The sequence below is a fragment of the Engystomops pustulosus genome, chromosome 8 (genome assembly GCF_040894005.1).
Source record: "Engystomops pustulosus chromosome 8, aEngPut4.maternal, whole genome shotgun sequence".
Classification (NCBI taxonomy): domain Eukaryota; kingdom Metazoa; phylum Chordata; class Amphibia; order Anura; family Leptodactylidae; genus Engystomops; species Engystomops pustulosus.
The window spans coordinates 98188553-98206414 of NC_092418.1; the positions used below are offsets into that span (position 1 = coordinate 98188553).

A 17862-nucleotide genomic window follows, 5' to 3' on the forward strand; every position below is an offset into this window, starting at 1 on the left:
ATACATCTATCATCTATCTCCTGTCTATACATCTATCGTCTAGTTATCTATCTCCTATAATTTGTCTATTTCCTAACTATATATCTGTCTATCTAACCATTTATCTATCTAGCTTTTTGTCTATTTATCTGTAAATGTACTATCTACCTTTCTATTATACATCTATCAATCGATCTTCTATGTCTCTATTTATTTCTCATATCTATCTTCTATCATCATTCTGTATGTAATCTACTTGATATTTATGCATCTATAAATCTTATCTATTGTCTAAAACCGGCCCTGCCAACCAGGAAGCGCAGTAAAAGTGAATCGAAAAGTGGCTGATCCTACAAGTAGTGAGGACTCCTGTGGACTTCTGTTATCCTGATCCTAATGGCTAGAACCTCAGTGATCAGGTATTTATGTGCTATCCTTAAAAAAAGTCCATTGTGGAAAAGTAGCATCCTTTAGTCTCCCAAACTGATAAGAGAAGAGTCACCCAAAACCGACCATTAACATAGGACTTGTCAACTTGTCTTAAGAGTATGGGACTTTCTTACTTTGTCTGACAGATGATGTTAAGTGAAGTTATTGAAGTATTTTGTTTTATCATTTCTGAGGCAGATTCTGGCGGGGGTCACTTCCCTATCTTCCTAAATTTTCACTTGGCCAAGTAGATGTGGTGCCCATAGCCACATGAACATTTCTAAAAAGGTTGTTCAATGACAACAATCACAGGATAGTGGCTTACTTCCTGATTGGTGGGGATGTCAGTGATAGGACCCCCATAGATCACAGAGAACGTCTTTTGTACCCCCCTCGTTGTACCACAGATGAATAGAGCAACTAGTCAAGAATGCTACGCCTCGATGTATCACTATCTCCATCAGTTCTAAAGAAAGTAAATGGAGTGTGACCGGACACTCCATTCTTTTGGAGTGCAACAGGGGTACAGCGGACTATCAGTGGGGTCCTATCACTGCTCAGCAAGATATGTCCTATGCTATGGAAAAGGGGCTAACTTGATGTGACTAGACAACCCCTTTAAAGGGGTTGAACAAGGTTAGATAAACATCTCCACCACTATCAATTGTTTGTGCCAAATACTGAATGTGTTTGAACCGCAATGCCACAAACTGGGGACATACAAATTTATGGCATAAGACTAAGTGGTAGGAAATCATTCAACTAGTAAGTAAGTAAAATTTTGCAGATTATCCAAACTAGACTGGAGTGCCTATTTGCATATTTTTACCAGGAAACACTGGGGATTATTTACTAAGGAACGCACTTTTGCCGGATTTTGGAAATTTTCGGGATTTGCGCTGCTGTGACAGATATTTAGAAGAGGATTGTGTCGCGCGGGATCGGATTTTGGCGCAATCACGCCAGCTTTCATGCAGCAGAAATCGGGGGGGGGGGGGGCGGCCGTCACACGATCCAACGGATTCGGGCTGAGCGTGGGATTTAACTTTAAAATTGTGTCACAAGACATTGCACTTACATGCACCGGGAAGAAGAAGGTGAACTCCGGCGGACCTGAACGGGGAAGCGACACATGCAGGATATCGAGGAGCACGATCTTAGTGAATCGCGGCAGAGTGCATTCCAGTCAGACACTCCAGATCGGGGAACCACAACACAACCTTGAAGTACACCCAATGGGGCACATTTAATTATACGCCTGCTGGAGTTCACCAGTTCAGTGTGTAACATCGTGCGCTCGATATCCTGCATGTGTCACTTCCCCACTCAGGTCCGACAGAGTTCACCATCATTTTAGTGATGCATCTAGGTGCTTGGGCTTGCGACACAATTTGAAAGTTAAATCCCATGCTCGGCACGAATCAGTCATATCGTCCAACGCCACGCCCCCCAACACAATCACCCGCTACTTAAATCCCTGTGCAAGCCATTTTCCCATTAAAGATAGGGCGCAGTCCGAAAAAAGTGTGCAAAGCCTGAGTAAATGTGCCCCAATGTATCCATATAATGGATACATAGAACAGCCAATCAGTGGGCAGACAGAAAATTGTTTCATCACTTGTTCCGTCTCAAAATCCAACATGTTTTCTTCTCTGCTCACCAGTTATCGGGAACTTCATTTTCTGGTTTTCTTCAGTGGAAACTTGGAAATCTAAAAATAACAAGAGAGAAAACATTGATATAAACAAGTTAGCAACACTCAGTAATGATTTCCTGGAATTCTGTTCGCATTACGTCTCGCCGGCTCAGGTTTGTTTGTAGTGCTGATTTGGCATTTGCAGATAGAGAAAATAAAGTGGCACATGGCTCTGCAGATTGGAGATGGACACATTTGCCGGAGTTTCATCCGGATTTTCTTAAGAATATGTTTGTTTTGTTTTTTTTCTCCATGACTGGCGCAGGTTTTGTGACACCGAGAAGGGGAGCGGAGAAGACGACTGAGCTTGTTCTGACAGAAAAGGCTAGTGATCGAGAGACATTTGGTCTAATGTCTAATTACCATTCATCCTTACTAATTACTGCTGCAGGGATTATTTTGGTGGTGACCGTCTGTTCTGATTTGCAATTTGCCAGAGATGAGGAAAAAATACAACTTCTACTTCTAAATTAGATGTAAAACACTACAATCAAATGTGGTCCTCGTTCTGTATTGTTATGTAAAGCCTCAGATTTAGGTAAAATAATCAGACGTGTTAAAGCCCCCGATACGTGTCTGTATCTTGTCTGGAGAATCTTATGCTTTTACATAGTGTCAGACAAGAATATACTAGGGGCATATTTTCATGAGTCTTTCACCCCAGGAGATCTTGATCAGGCGTCAGTGCCAGGCTTCCAGTCGCGGTACCATGTGTGGTAGCTATTATTTTTGTAACCCTTCAAGGCAGAGCTTGTATGCTTCATGGGTGAGAAACTAGATTTTTATTTTATTTAAAAGATATCAATAACTTTATAGGAAATCTGTCAGCAGTGCAATGTAAACTTGCTAACAGTGTTAAGTAACAGCCCTGTGGAGCAGTGTAATCATACCTTTGTGTATGTTCTTAGTAACAGCAGGACTGTGAAATATGGATTTATATTCCAGGGTTGTAGCTGGGTTTGTAGTGGCGTGGATTCTAACACTGCTATGATTTTAGCTTTGTGTATTGAACTGCGTCACAGCCCCTCCCCTTCACTCTGCTTTGACCAAGCACTTTTGTAGTCAGCCACAAGCCTGGCATAGGAGTTGCTTTGAGCAGAGGGGATGGGATGTGGAGCAGTTCATTGCACAGAGTTAAAAGCACAGCACTTGGAGGACCTACTCCAGGAATATAAATATTTTTTTTTCACAGCCCTTCTGCTACTAGCAAGATATAATTAAAGGGTTAAAAAAAAATCTTTTTTCCTAAAACTGCTCCACAACTGACCACAGTTTGTGCTGGTTTAGAAAATCATCTTTAAGCTACTTTCACACTTACATCTGCTCATCCGGCTGTAGCCCTGGCAAGTACGCTACGGTGTTTATGGGGAAAGCAGGTTCTATCTTATCTCCCGTGAACGGTACGACCAGTACCACCGCCATCATGAGAACATATATCCATCCGTAAACTTGCGGCCGGACATACGTCTTCACACCTGTTGTGTGAAAGGGGGCTTAGGCTGCGTTTGTTTGTGTTTAACGCATGCGTTTTCAAACAGATGAAGAAGAGAATAGCCTAATTACATTGTTGTCAACATTTTAATTACAAAATGTTAGCGTTAACACACGTGTTTACAAATACATGTGTCAACATTGGGGCTTATTTACAGAGGGTCGCAGATCGCACTTTCGCAGGACTGTTCGTCCTTTTTTGGGGATTGCACGGCTCAGACAGATATTAACAGGTGTCTGTGCTGGGATTGTGTCGCACACGATGGCTTCCATGCGACAGAAATTGGGGGGCGTGCCATCGAACGATCCGACTGATTTGGCTGAGCACAGGATTTAACTTTCAAATTGTGTCGCAAGCCCAAGCCCCCGACAGACGCTCAGCTTTCTATGGAAAGGGATGAGGGGCACTCACCCACTCCTGCCTATCACCGGCCATGTGCTTGTTCGGGTAAGGGCCGGGGCAAGCAGACGCTCGTATACAAGAGCCTTAGGAGGTTGACCAGTCCCTGGAACTGGCAGCTTCAGATGATTTCCATCTAACACTAAAATGAACACATCCCCATAGTAATCTATGATCCTATATGAGACTTGATTTTCTTTTTTATTCCTTTAAAATGTTTGACTGACAATTTGGAAAAACTCTCGCGACAAACTGCATTTTGTACTGACACATTATACTAGACCTGCCTCTCATGAGACATTTAGCTTAGCTAAAATGTATTCACAGTTATGTTACAGAAATAGGATCACCAACATTTAAAGACATTGTATGTAGTTACATCTGCTCTCAAGATCCTGCACAGTTCCCATTAGTTGCCTGGGGAAGAAGACTACAATTACCCCTGCCATTACTTTATAACAATCTGTCTGTCTATATTATCCCTTCGTTCTGCTACGATGAGATAAGAAACGATAGGAAACATCTTAGTTAGGTTTCAAATAGAGGATCTGTGGCCATAAATAGGAGAAGGGGATGAAAGGTTCCCGTGTATACAAAGTTAAAATGGGGCTCTCTACTAGTTGAGTAGGTTATTCGTATGACAGGACATTATCCTGATCACGCATAGCCTGATACTTGTTACTAGTTGATAGTTCTTTGAGTTTTTGACTGGTGGCCTGTAACTGGTTCTTTCACCTAAATCATGGGAACGTTAGTCTTGCCCCCATCCCAATTTGAACAGAGCGGTAGTCAAGCATATATACTTCCGTTCAAGGTTTATAAGATTTGGCTATTTTTGGTTAGGTGGAACAGGTGAAGCTTGGATGGTACTCAACTAAATCTACAAAGATTTGGGCTTCTATTTTGATTAATGGAGATCTCAGTTAATGGACCTAAAGTAACCAGAAACCTTACCCGGTAAATGGGGCTGCTCTAACATGGTTGCGTGTTTCGGACTGGGGTATGATGGGCCCAACAGAGGTTTCGCTCTTAAGAACCTGCCCTCCATCCATAAAATCCCCATGCAGGATGTATCATCAAAAAGATCTTATCTAATCCATAACAAGACAAGTTTTTCATACCTGGATTTGGGGATCCTATGCCATTCTTACTTGCAGATCCTCTCTAGTTCCCTCGGGTTGGATGGTGAACGTTGGTAGAAGCTTAGAATCTACACCAAACAGTTCAATCTTCGTCTCCTCAGACCACAGAATCTTATTTCTCAATGTCTGGGAGTCCTTCATCTGTTTTTTTGCACACTGTATGCGGCTTACATATGTCTTGAACTGAGGAGAGGCTTCCGTCGGCACACCCTGCAATAAAGCCCCAACTGGTGGAGGCTGCAGTGATAGTTGACTTTGTGCAACTTAATCCCATCTCTCTACTGCATCTCTGGATCTTTCTGTATCTTTCGGGTTCTTCTTTACCTCTTTCACCAAAGCTGTTCTTCCATGAGTGCTTAATTTGGCTGGACGGCCAGGCCGGGGAAGAGTTGTGGTCATCACAAACCTTTCCATTTAAGGATTATGGAGGTCACTGTGCTCTTAGGAACCTTGAGTGCTGCATAACTTCTTTTGTAACCTTCACCAGATCTGTGCCTTGCCACAATTCTGTCTCTAAGCTCCTTGGACAGTTCCTTAGATCTCATGATTCTCATGTGCTCTGACATGCACTGTGAGATCTTATATAGACAGGTGTGCGCCTTTCCTATTAGTCCAATTAGTTTAATTAAACACAGCTGGACTCCAATGAAGGCGAAGAACCATCTCAAGGAGGATCAGATGGAAATGGACAGTTAAATATCAGTGTCGCAGCAAAGAAGCTGACTACTTATGCAATATTTCAGTTTTTTCTTGTTTAATAAATTATCTAAAATATCTATATATATTATATTATAATATATATTTCTGGGTGTTTTTTTCTGTCAAGGTGGGGGCAGACTGTACATTAATGAGCAAAAAAAAAAAAATGTTTTGATCTTACCAATTGGCTGCAATGAAACAAAGAGTGACAAATTTTTATGGGGTCTGAATACTTTACATACCCACTGTATATAGATGTTCATTCGATGAACATATTTTAGTTAAAGAATAAATTTAAAGTCAGTGTTTTTGGGAGGCGACAAGAGCACTGAAAGAAAAACACAAAAAAGTAAAATCCTACCTAAAAAAAAAAAAGCCTCACATCATGAATGCAGGCACGCAGAGGTCAGCTCTCCATTTACTCGAAAGTGATGTCACACCGCCCCATCCTGATAAGCTTCATCCACCTCTCCGTCAAGTCCAGATTGCTGCATACAAATGACATTTTGTTTGGCTGAGAATGTTATATTTCCATTGACCTTGACAGCTGTGCACACTTGGACTTAATAATATTCATTTGAAATGTGAGTGGAAGAAAGTTGAAGCTTGTGTGGAATATCATTGGTAATGCATGACGTTACCGGCTTATCCGGCCCGTTCTGTAAAGACTGGAACGGTTTATTTTCTCTTGGAGATGTAAGGGGGGCGTGAGAGAAGGATAAGGGGTGTTAAGTAATAGCTTGTCACCCAAGCGTACTAGGATCCCTTTTATGATAGTTATTTGGAAGGAATCTATTTTGTACATAACATTTACATATGTATTCAAAATATCACATATTCCTATGACCCCTTTGGGCCAAGAAAAAAAATATTGCATTGTACTGTATATAGATTTAGTTGCTAATTTACAGTTTAAGACTCAAATTTGGATTGGCCTTCTCATCGTCATGACAAAATATGTAGTGCCTCCAGTGGTAATGGAAAATTAGTGTAGGCCTTGCTTGCGATTTAAATAAAAAATATTTAGTTAATTTATTTAATTTCATTAAGTTTAAGGCGATGTTTACTTCTGTGTAAAGGGTTTATTAAAAAAAATCATGTCCGATATCCAATAAAGAAAAAAATCATCTCCCATAGCCAATATAAAATTGTAGGATCATCCTTCTTTTACTTTGTCTGAATTATCGAACTTATTTAAATCTACCTCTCCTTTCTTACTAGTTAGCTTGTAGGATAGAGGATTTTTAGAGAATGAGGTAGTAACACATTTACCTCTGGTTCCTGGGTACCAAGAATTACAAGATATCTTGCAAGATCCATGAGTATGGAAGTTGTAGGACAAAATTTGTACTATATAACATACTGCCCCAACCTCAGCCTCAATGGGATCTTTTTGTCCATTTAGGGTCTGTCATTTGAAAAGCCCATTTCTCCTAAAACGGAGGAGAGCAATCGAATAAATGAACAAAAATAAACCTTCTTTCTGATTTTTTTATTTACCTATATTTACCATTCAGAGATTTATTTTTATTGTATACAAAGCTCCAGGTTTTCTTTATATGCATATAATTTATTTATACTATATGGCTACCAATTGCCACCACTAGAGGGAGCTAAGGAGCATAGTGTATACTGCTGCTATATTAAACTCTACAGTTAGTAACCTCACTTGCTCCCTCTACTGGTGGCTCAAGGCTACATATATTTGTTCAGTGCCTCCTCTATTTGAGCGCCATATCTGTAAAACAAATTATTAGGATACATAAAGAAAAAAACTATCACGGAATTTTAGACTTTTTTCAAGTTAAAAAAAGGAAATAGCGTTCAAATTGCTCATTTTCGGTTATTGGTTCCTGTTACAGATCCCATATTGTGTATATACTGAGGTCATAGATAGGTGTACAAATACTGTGTACAAATAATAGCGTTCACATTATATTCTTTTTTTTAATATATTTTTGTACGCTTTTTTTTATCCAACCTTTTTGAGATATTTATTCTTTCCATTTTCTGGCTGACAAAAATGTTCTAAAATATTTTTTTCCTTTTTTTTTAACAGATTTAGAATTTTAATTATTTTTTTTTTTTACTTTCATCCAATCCATTTTCGACCTGATGTTTATAAACCAAATCCCCCAACAAAAACCCACAAATAACCTGTGATGTGACCGAGGTTAGTAAAGGACGTGGGTTCAATAAGTTCGGCTAGTAATTAATTAGACATGTGTTATGTTGATTAAGAGGAAAGCAAAGCAAAATCTCTAGTGAGCCATCTGCCATTGCAACCACAAAGGGGGAGAAGTCCTTCCTCGCCCCGTCTCGAGCTGTCATGTCCTTCTATTGTTAATTATTCAATTTAAAATTGATAGTCAAATCCAATTTCTTGTCCGGCTCCTCTTTTATCCGTGCCTTCCCCCAGCCCCCTTTGTAGTGCATTCCACCATCTATCCTTACAGTGAACAATCCATTCTTTTATTGGCAGTGAAGATGTGTTTCTCACGGTTGCAGTCAATTGGACAGTCCTTGGTCTGATTAGTTTGTCAGGCTAATTCTTTTGTATTATCCTTGGGTATATTTTTAGACAAGATCACCTCTAAGGCTCGTTCACATTTAATTACTGTTCCCGTTTTTTTCTTTTTTTTTTTTTAACAGATTCTAGAGAAGCACAAACAATAAATGTAATTAAAGGGACTCTGTCACTAGATTTTACCCCATTAAACGACGACACCTCTTAATGTTCTTTCCAAAATTCCCTTTTTTATGTGAAAACTTACCTGTTTACCTATAAAAAAAAATTTCGGACTAGAAGGCGCACAAAAAATCCTTTGGTTTTCTCAGAAATCAAAGGTGCGCCTTATAGTCCAGTGCGCCTTATATACGAACCTTACTTAAAGACAACAGCTGCCCTGAACTGTGCACAGGTCTGCCACCTGCTGGTCATTCATCCTTATAATCAGGTGCACCTTATAGTCCAGTGCACCTTATATATGAACCTAGACATTTTAGCAGGCATTTATTGAGCGTGCGCCTTATACTCCGGTGCGCCTTATAGTCTGGAAAAAACTGTACTCCAAAAAATATACTCATTTCTAATTGAACAGAGAAGAGTCATATTTTGCCTGAGATGAGCCATGATTAGAGGCGGGACATGTTATTTTAGATCCTCTATCTTCAGTTTTATAGCACCCAAGAACAAGCTTTTATTAAAGTTAAGAATCTCATCTTTTAGATTGCATTAAACTTGTGGTTCTGTGAGCTACAGGACCAGAGATATTATTTATTTAACTGCTGTATTTCCAGTTCTATACAGCAAAGCACCACAGGGGATCTAATTCTTATCTTTAAAGGGAACTTGTCATCAGGAGGGTCATTTTTAGATAATATCAGGTTCCAATAGCTTCTGCCATTTTTATTTACAAAATGCCTCTAAATTATTCCACTGATTTTTAATTGTTTCTTTAACATTATCGTCTTCCTACCAGCAGTGTGTAGTGAGTCCCTGGGGGGCAGTTAAAATGATACAAGTCGTCTTCTCCTCAATTCCTACTCCCCCTTTCCTCACTCACTGTCTCCCCCTCCCTCAGCCTCTCCCCTGCTCCCTTCACTCACTAAAGTCAGCTCACTGCCTCAAGCTATTCTCATTTGAACTGCCCCCCTCAGGACTCGTCACTCAGCTGGTAGGGAGCCAGGCAATGTTAAAGAAACAATTTAATAAGCATTGGAATTATACAGATGCATGGCAATAGCATTTTTAAAATCAACATGCCAAAGGTTATTGGAACCTGTCATAATGTAAAAATGACTTTCCTGATGACAGGCTCCCTTTAATATAACACCACAAGCATGTTTCTAGGTACTATAGAACCAAAGCTATGGACATCTGAAGTGACGCTCCCCCTGCAGCCTCTAAAATAGACTAAACTTTGGCAAAATATGACTTTTCTCTGCTCATTTGCATTCAAAGATCTATTTTATCTCATACAAAGCTCCAGTTCAGCATCCAAATGCATTGTCTACATGCATCCACTAATAAAATACAATTTTATATTAATTTGAACCTGTTACTCTGTTGTTTTATTCTCTTTTATCTTTGCACCATATAATTTAAATGGACGCCAGGTGCCACCACTAGAGGGAGCTTAGGTGCAAATTGTATACTGTATAAATGTCTCCCCAAAAAAATAATAGTGGCGTGTAGATGCCTTTTAAAAGGAGTAGAAACAAACCTGTGTTATCAAAACCCAATGAAGCAGTGCAGAGGTAATCATCTTTTTAAAGATATTCTAATTTCAGTTTGAGGCTGAATATGTTAACATAAGGGCTACATTTTCAGATTAGCGCTGTCTATTGCTATATAAGGCCCTGAATTTCTTCTGTCCATCATTGTTCTTTTGCAGGGCAATGGGGTATTTGGTGGCCACTGGGTGACGCACACCCTGTACTAGTCCTCCTTACCATAAAGCATCCAGGTAATCCTAGTGGAACAGGAGGGATTACTAGAGTTAACAGCCAGATTGCCATAGCATTTTATAAGGCAGCGACTCGGAGCCCCTGATGACTTTGAGAATCTCTCTAAAAATATATAAGGTATCAGAATGCGTGATATATCTCTGGATATCCTGGCAGGTCGGCTAATGCGTTCTGATTTATGTAGCAGAAGTGCTGAAATTGCAATCACTAACCTGAATCATAAGAAATGATGAGTTTGTGGGCTAAGGGAGGTAATGTATCCGCACGGAGAGCAGGTGCTTAAAGGAGAACGACGAGATGCAATATAGAAAAAGCCTTCAAATATTGCTACATGGTGCCACAGGCCTAGTGACCTCTGTACAAGAGCCTCACATCTGCAGAGTTCACAGCTTTCACACAAAACCTCTATTTTTCTGTCCAAACACAGCTTGGGAGAAAAAGATGGTATTAAATGGGAACTATGGGTGGTGTTATACGGGCGCTGTGTACATCAGTACTATATGGATGTTATATTTTGTACATCTGCCATCAAAATCCATCAGAGGACCCTTATTCATAGATCCAGGCACCGTGACTATGGTAATCTTCTTATATTTGTTATCCATGGCCTCCCTTCTTTTAAAATCGACTTTTAAAATTATGCTAAGGAGAAGGCTCTTGGGGGGCATTACCGGAGCCACTATGTGCTGCAACTTTACATGCTGTTATACTGTGAAAGAAACATCTCCCCTCTCGCAGTGTATGAGATCAAGTAGAGGAAGGGATGAAGTGCTGCTGAGAGGGCAGTAAGGAGGGTGAGACAGTGTGACAGCCTGTGAATATACACCCTCTGAGCTCAATAGCACCCAAAAAGCGGTATTATTTGGGCAGTATACAGCAGTATTATTTGGGCAGTATATAGCAGTATTATTTGGGCAGTATTCAGCAGTATTATTTGGGCAGTATACAGCAGTACTATTTGGGCAGTATACAGCAGTATTATTTGGGCAGTATACAGTAGTAGTATTATTTGAGCAATATATAGCAGTACTATTTGAGCAGTATACAGCAGTATTATTTGGGCAGTATACAGCAGTATTATTTGGGCAGTATATAGCAGTATTATTTGGGCAGTATTCAGCAGTATTATTTGGGCAGTATACAGCAGTACTATTTGGGCAGTATACAGCAGTATTATTTGGGCAGTATACAGCAGTATTATTTGGGCAGTATACAGTAGTAGTATTATTTGGGCAGTATATAGCAGTATTATTTGAGCAGTATACAGCAGTATTATTTGGGCAGTATACAGCAGTACTATTTGGGCAGTATACAGCAGTATTATTTGGGCAGTATACAGCAGTATTATTTGGGCAGTATACAGCAGTACTATTTGAGCAGTATGCAGCAGTATTATTTGGGCAGCATACAGCAGTATTATTTGGGCAGTATATAGCAGTATTATTTGGGCAGTATGCAGCAGTATTATTTGGGCAGTATATAGCAGTATTATTTGGGCAGTATACAGCAGTATTATTTGAGCAGTATACAGGAGTATTATTTGAGCAGTATACAGCAGTATTATTTGGTCAGTATGCAGCAGTATTATTTGGGCAGTATATAGCAGTATTATTTGGGCAGTATGCAGCAGTATTATTTGGGTCATATACAGCAGTATTATTTGGGCAGTATATAGCAGTATTATTTGGGCAGTATGCAGCAGTATTATTTGGGCAGTATATAGCAGTATTATTTGGGCAGTATACAGCGGTATTATTTGCGCAGTATACAGCAGTATTATTTGAGCAGTATACAGGAGTATTATTTGAGCAGTATACAGCAGTATTATTTGGTCAGTATGCAGCAGTATTATTTGGGCAGTATATAGCAGTATTATTTGGGCAGTATGCAGCAGTATTATTTGGGTCATATACAGCAGTATTATTTGGGCAGTATATAGCAGTATTATTTGGGCAGTATGCAGCAGTATTATTTGGGCAGTATATAGCAGTATTATTTGGGCAGTATGCAGCAGTATTATTTGGGCAGTATACAGCAGTATTATTTGAGCAGTATACAGCAGTATTATTTGGGCAGTATGCAGCAGTATTATTTAAATTATGCTAAGGAGAAGGCACTTGGGGGGAATTACCGGAGCCCCTCTGTGCTGCAACTTTACAGGCTGTTATACTGTGAAGGAGCATCTCCCCTGTCGCACTGTGTGAGATCAAGTAGAGGGAGGGATGAAGTGCTGAGGGGGCAGTAAGGAGGGTGAGACAGTGTGACAGCCTGTGAATCTACACCCTCAGAGCTCAGTAGCATAATTTTTTTGCTATTTTGAGCCCCTCTGTGCTGCAGCTTTACTGGCTATTATACTATGAAGGAGCACTTCCCCTCTCGCAGTGTGTGAGATCAAGTAGAAGGAGGGATGAAGTGCTGAGGGAGCAGTAAGGAGGGTGAGACAGTGTTACAGCCTGTGAATCTACACCCCCAAAGCTCAATAGCACCCACAAAGCAGTATTATTTGGGTAGTATACAGCAGTATTATTTGGGCAGTATACAGCAGTATTATTTGGGCAGTATACAGCAGTATTATTTGGGCAGTATATAGCAGTATTATTTGGGCAGTATATAGCAGTATTATTTGGGCAGCATACAGCAGTATGATTTGGGCAGTATATAGCAGTATTATTTGAGCAGTATACAGCAGTACTATTTGGGCAGTATACAGCAGTATTATTTGGGCAGTATACAGCAGTATTATTTAAGCAGTATACAGCAGTACTATTTGTGCAGTATACAGCAGTATTATTTGGGCAGTATACAGCGGTATTATTTGGGCAGTATACAGCGGTATTATTTGAGCAGTATACAGCAGTACTATTTGGGCAGTATACAGCAGTATTATTTGGGCAGTATACAGCAGTATTATTTAAGCAGTATACAGCAGTACTATTTGTGCAGTATACAGCAGTATTATTTGGGCAGTATACAGCGGTATTATTTGGGCAGTATACAGCGGTATTATTTGCGCAGTATACAGCAGTATTATTTGGGCAGTATACAGCAGTATTATTTGGGTAGTATATAGCGGTATTATTTGGGCAGTATACAGCAGTATTATTTGGGCAGTGAATAGCAAGGAGTTACACTATATTAGCTACAATTGCTAAGCTTCCACTTTATTCTGCGCCTTGGGTTAATCATTCTGTGATGCGATTGCTATTTATGTAATTCTCTCTTCTATGTAGGTTAAAAAGTGAAAATAACGTTTAACTACATTAATAATGTATCAGGCCCCTTGTGCTCACTAATGCTGAATATTAATTGCATCTTTTACTCAAAGTGTCAGAGCGCAGAACTTAAGCGTAACCCAGAGACCTTTATTATGCGGTTATGGTTAGTGGGGTGCGGTTTTCTGGAACATTTTTACTGTTAAGTACAGTCCCACACATTAACCACACGCACACAGCTGGTAAACCACACACTCACTGATTTCTATGGTTTTACAGTGTATCTATAAACCCCAACTAGTATTGAACTTGTGAAGCTTTTAAAAATATGTGACGTTTGAAGGTTTTTCTTTAATTTTTGAAAATTTTTAAATAAAAACTGCAGCAAAACAAACCACAAAATTATGCATACAGTTGGTCCCCGAATTTTCCCTACTTTATCATCCCAAATAGCCCCTTCAAGGTAATTTTATAAACAGACCCCTCATGGGTTATATTATATACAGCTCCATATTGTTCAATTATATACTGATATTTGGCCATGAGGCCCCCCCCTCCGGAGCAGCTTTAGGCCTCCGGCACGTGCCCAGGTATGCCTGGTGCTGACACCGGCCCTGGGGGCTGCTACCTTACCCGTCCACAGCTTTGTATTGTCAAAACTGTTGACAGATGTTTTGGCAATCGAGGTCCCAACGGTGAAGCCCCCACCGATCGGAAAACCATCACTTAAACTCTAGATACGTAATAACCTTTTACCTCAATCCATTCCCTTAACAGAATGATCTCATCCCCTTTATGTAGATGCCAGGCGCACTTACCATCACTAACAAGTATTTGTGAGTTGTTGGGTCTGAGAGTTGCTTCTCGCTCGTAGGACTTTACAAGGTGAGAGCCAGTTTATTGTGGATGAAAAGGAAGTTTCATTTCACCTTCCAAAGTCCTGTCTCGTCGTTCTCCACACGGCAGCCATATGTTGAGCTATCAGGCGGCATGACGGATGTGTTAATGTTCTCTATAGCATAAACATCTGCTGGACACCGCACTTATATATACTGTGGATATAGTACATTTATCCTGCTTTATATGCATAACATGGTTTATATCGTCTCAGTTAAAGACATAAGAAAAAATGTGCCAGAAGGGGAAATGTTATTATATACAGCAATGGAGATACCTGCAAATGATTACAATCTATGGTCAATGAAACAGCGGGTTGGGTTCTACTAAGTAGGTCCTAGCAACTAGGACCTATATCAAGCATACTTTTATGGCGCAACCTAATTATAACTCTACGTTGTACTTTTACTCTATTTTTTTTTCTAGTATTTTCTGAATAAATTGACAACTGGGTGTTACCATATAGGGATATATCACAAAACCATCCAACCATAAGTTAGGGTCTACAGGATAGGTCCTACTAGGTAGGACCCACATCGAACAGACATTTATGGCACATCCTACTTCTAACTGTATGTTGCACTTTTACTATCTTATTTTTTGCTAGAATTTTCTGAATAAATTGACAACAGGGTGTTACTGTATAACGTATTACCACTGGACAATATGATATGTAACACTCAACTACTCTCAGGTAGGGCCCACATCTATGAGACATTTATGGTGTATCCAATTTTTAACTCTACATTGTACTTTAAATATATTATTTCTCCAAGTATTTTCTGAATAAATTGACAATTGGGTTTTATATAGCTATATATCACTGGACAATCCCATTTGTAATACCCGACCATGAGTTATGGCTTACAGGGTACACACACCATAGGAGATAAATACTCCACCTCTATCAGATTGGTGCATCCTACTACTCTGTGTTGTACTTTTACTCTGTTTTTGAATAAATTGACAACTGGGTGTTAACCTATAGGAATGTATCACTGGACACTGAAATGAATAGCACCCTACGGTCAGTTATTCGTAAATTTCGAGGAAGAATTACAGAAGACACTACAACACCGTATTGTAAGGAAAGATGACCCAGAATTGTTACACTTAGTTTGTACCAAGTTAAAAACAAAAAAAAATCATCAACAAGGGCAAATATTTCTAGGTCACTTTTCCCCTGCATTGGATCTAATCGACTTGGATACAACATGGTTGCTTTATCACTGCAGATAGGAAGCTACTCCCCCTGATGACACAGCTCATGATGGCCAATCAGAGCTGAGCAGTTTGAACATGTGACACAATACAACCGCTTGTGATAACTTGGTACCCAAACTGAAATAGGTACCAGGTACTTTCCCACCCCCCTAGAATCATTAGGCGTTGTTCCAGTCTGTTTACCATTGGAGTAAATTATGTGATGCGCTGGGGTTGCTTTCCCAGGGACTGGTTAATAGAGGAAACATCAATACTGGATTTTACCCTCTCCGTTTTTTTTCTTTGGTTGACCTGGATGGTTATATCATTGTAAAATCCATACGTATGGCTTTGGGCTACATTATGGACAGGGCCACCACTAGGAAATTTGGGGCTCTTGACTGGCAAATTTTGTGCCCCCCCTCCCACAAAATGATAATTGGTCCTGTGTGCATAGTAAACTCACTGCACCTGAGAAGGGAGGAGGGTTTTCTGTGACTTGGGGCCCCTTCTTCACTTTGGGGCCCCCTGAACACAGTCACACTAAACCCCCCTTGATGGCGGCCCTGATTCTGGAAGACTGCATGCATGTGGGTGAATAATATCAAACTATCTGAGCACACTGGATGGCCAGCTACTTTATACTATCTGTACTATATACTTTACTATTTCTATACTTTATACTTTTGGTTGTAGGGGTCTAATATTTACTCATCCGATACACAGTCACAAGATTTTCCCCCATTGATTTGTAATGACAATGGTTGCCGTCCACAGATGGATCACAGAGTAATTTCGCTATTACAGCTGCGCTACACAGTACGGTTTCATAGGAAGCCAATAACCCTAAGTGCTGGATGTTTTAAGAGTCCGCAAGGAAAGTGGATTATCTGGAGGAAAAACACACAGACATCAGGAATATAAACAGCGGCACATACCATGTCTGTAGAGATAATGGTGCAGCAGACCACACACAGATAGCCACATACCTGGAGATCATCTGCCCACCTAATATCACGGTTCCGATAATATTCATCTTAATTAATGTAATGCGGCTCGTGGGCCGAGCAGTTTATTTTTGTTTTGCTTTTTTATGTGGTGATTAATTTGTGACTGCATTTTTTTTAGTATGGCCTTGCAATGCGATACGGTGGTTTTCGATGAATCATAAGTCACCCCATCAAGTCAATCTCGTCACGTGTTTACCGACATGTGTTTTATTATTTGATAGTAATAAAAAATTGGCCGTATGATCAATGAAACAACAGGGAACGTCTGAACAGATACCAGATACTATTTATACTTGAGTATAAGCCCAGTTTTTCAGCACAAAAAATGTGCTGAAAACCAAAACACGGCTTATATTCGAGTAAAAAAAATATCAAAACTTACCTTTCCGGCTTCCTCCGGTGCTGGCTATATACTGGGGCAGAGGACTGGCTATATACTGGGGCAGGGGGCTGGCTATATACTGGGGGGATATGGGCTGGCAGGCTATATACTGGGGAGCAGGTGCTGGCTATATACTAAGGGGCATGGTCCGGCTGGCTATATAATGGGGAGGCTGTGACCAATGCATTTCCCACCCTCGGCTTATACTCGAGTCAATAGGTTTTCCCAGGTTTTTGTGGTAAAATTAGGGGCCTCGGCTCATACTTGGGTTCGCTTATACTCGAGTATATACGGTAGTTGATTTAAAACGCACAATTTCGACAAATGATGTAGGTTTTTACTGTAGCGGGACATGGAATAGGCGACCTTTAATTTTTGGATTGATTTTGTTTTCGGCTAAAAAACATCACATGGAAATCATCACTGTTGGGATTATGGTGCTCTTGCTGCACCCTTAACTAATTTACAACTTCTCCAGTCTTCTTATATATTAAGGATGTGCCAATGTTTAAAATGTAACCCCTATTCGGTCAGAGACACCGGGGCAAAATTTGATGGGGTGCAGTATGTGTGGTTGTACCAAGGAAACCTATTAACACATACTATAAACTATATATTATAGTTGAAGACCTGGTCTACATTTTGCCTGAAGTTACCCCTCTACATATACATGAGATATTTTGGTTGGATCCCACCAATATCAATGGGATAAGTTTCGAATCTAATGTCGATGAGGCTACCAGTAGGGATTTTCTTATGTTTAGGCGAAGTGTTTGACCCACCCTCCTTGACGTCTTCACTTTGTCAATGTCAATCTTTACTTGTTCTTCCTCCTTCGACTTGCTTCAGTTT

The 17862-nt window shown here is 40.0% G+C and overlaps 1 protein-coding gene across 24 annotated transcripts in view; it reads left to right on the forward strand.

Moving 5' to 3' along the window:
- The window catches only part of BAZ2B (bromodomain adjacent to zinc finger domain 2B), a 270525-nt gene that overhangs the window by 159938 nt on the left and 92725 nt on the right, over positions 1 to 17862 (forward strand). Inside the window, exon 1 of one of the 24 annotated variants that reach the window (XM_072121916.1) lies at positions 15727 to 15772. The exons of the other annotated variants lie outside the window; for them this stretch is intronic. The gene's annotated coding sequence lies outside the window, so the exon portion shown is untranslated. Of the gene's footprint in view, positions 1 to 15726; positions 15773 to 17862 lie in introns of those variants that run through there. 24 annotated transcript variants of the gene reach the window in all.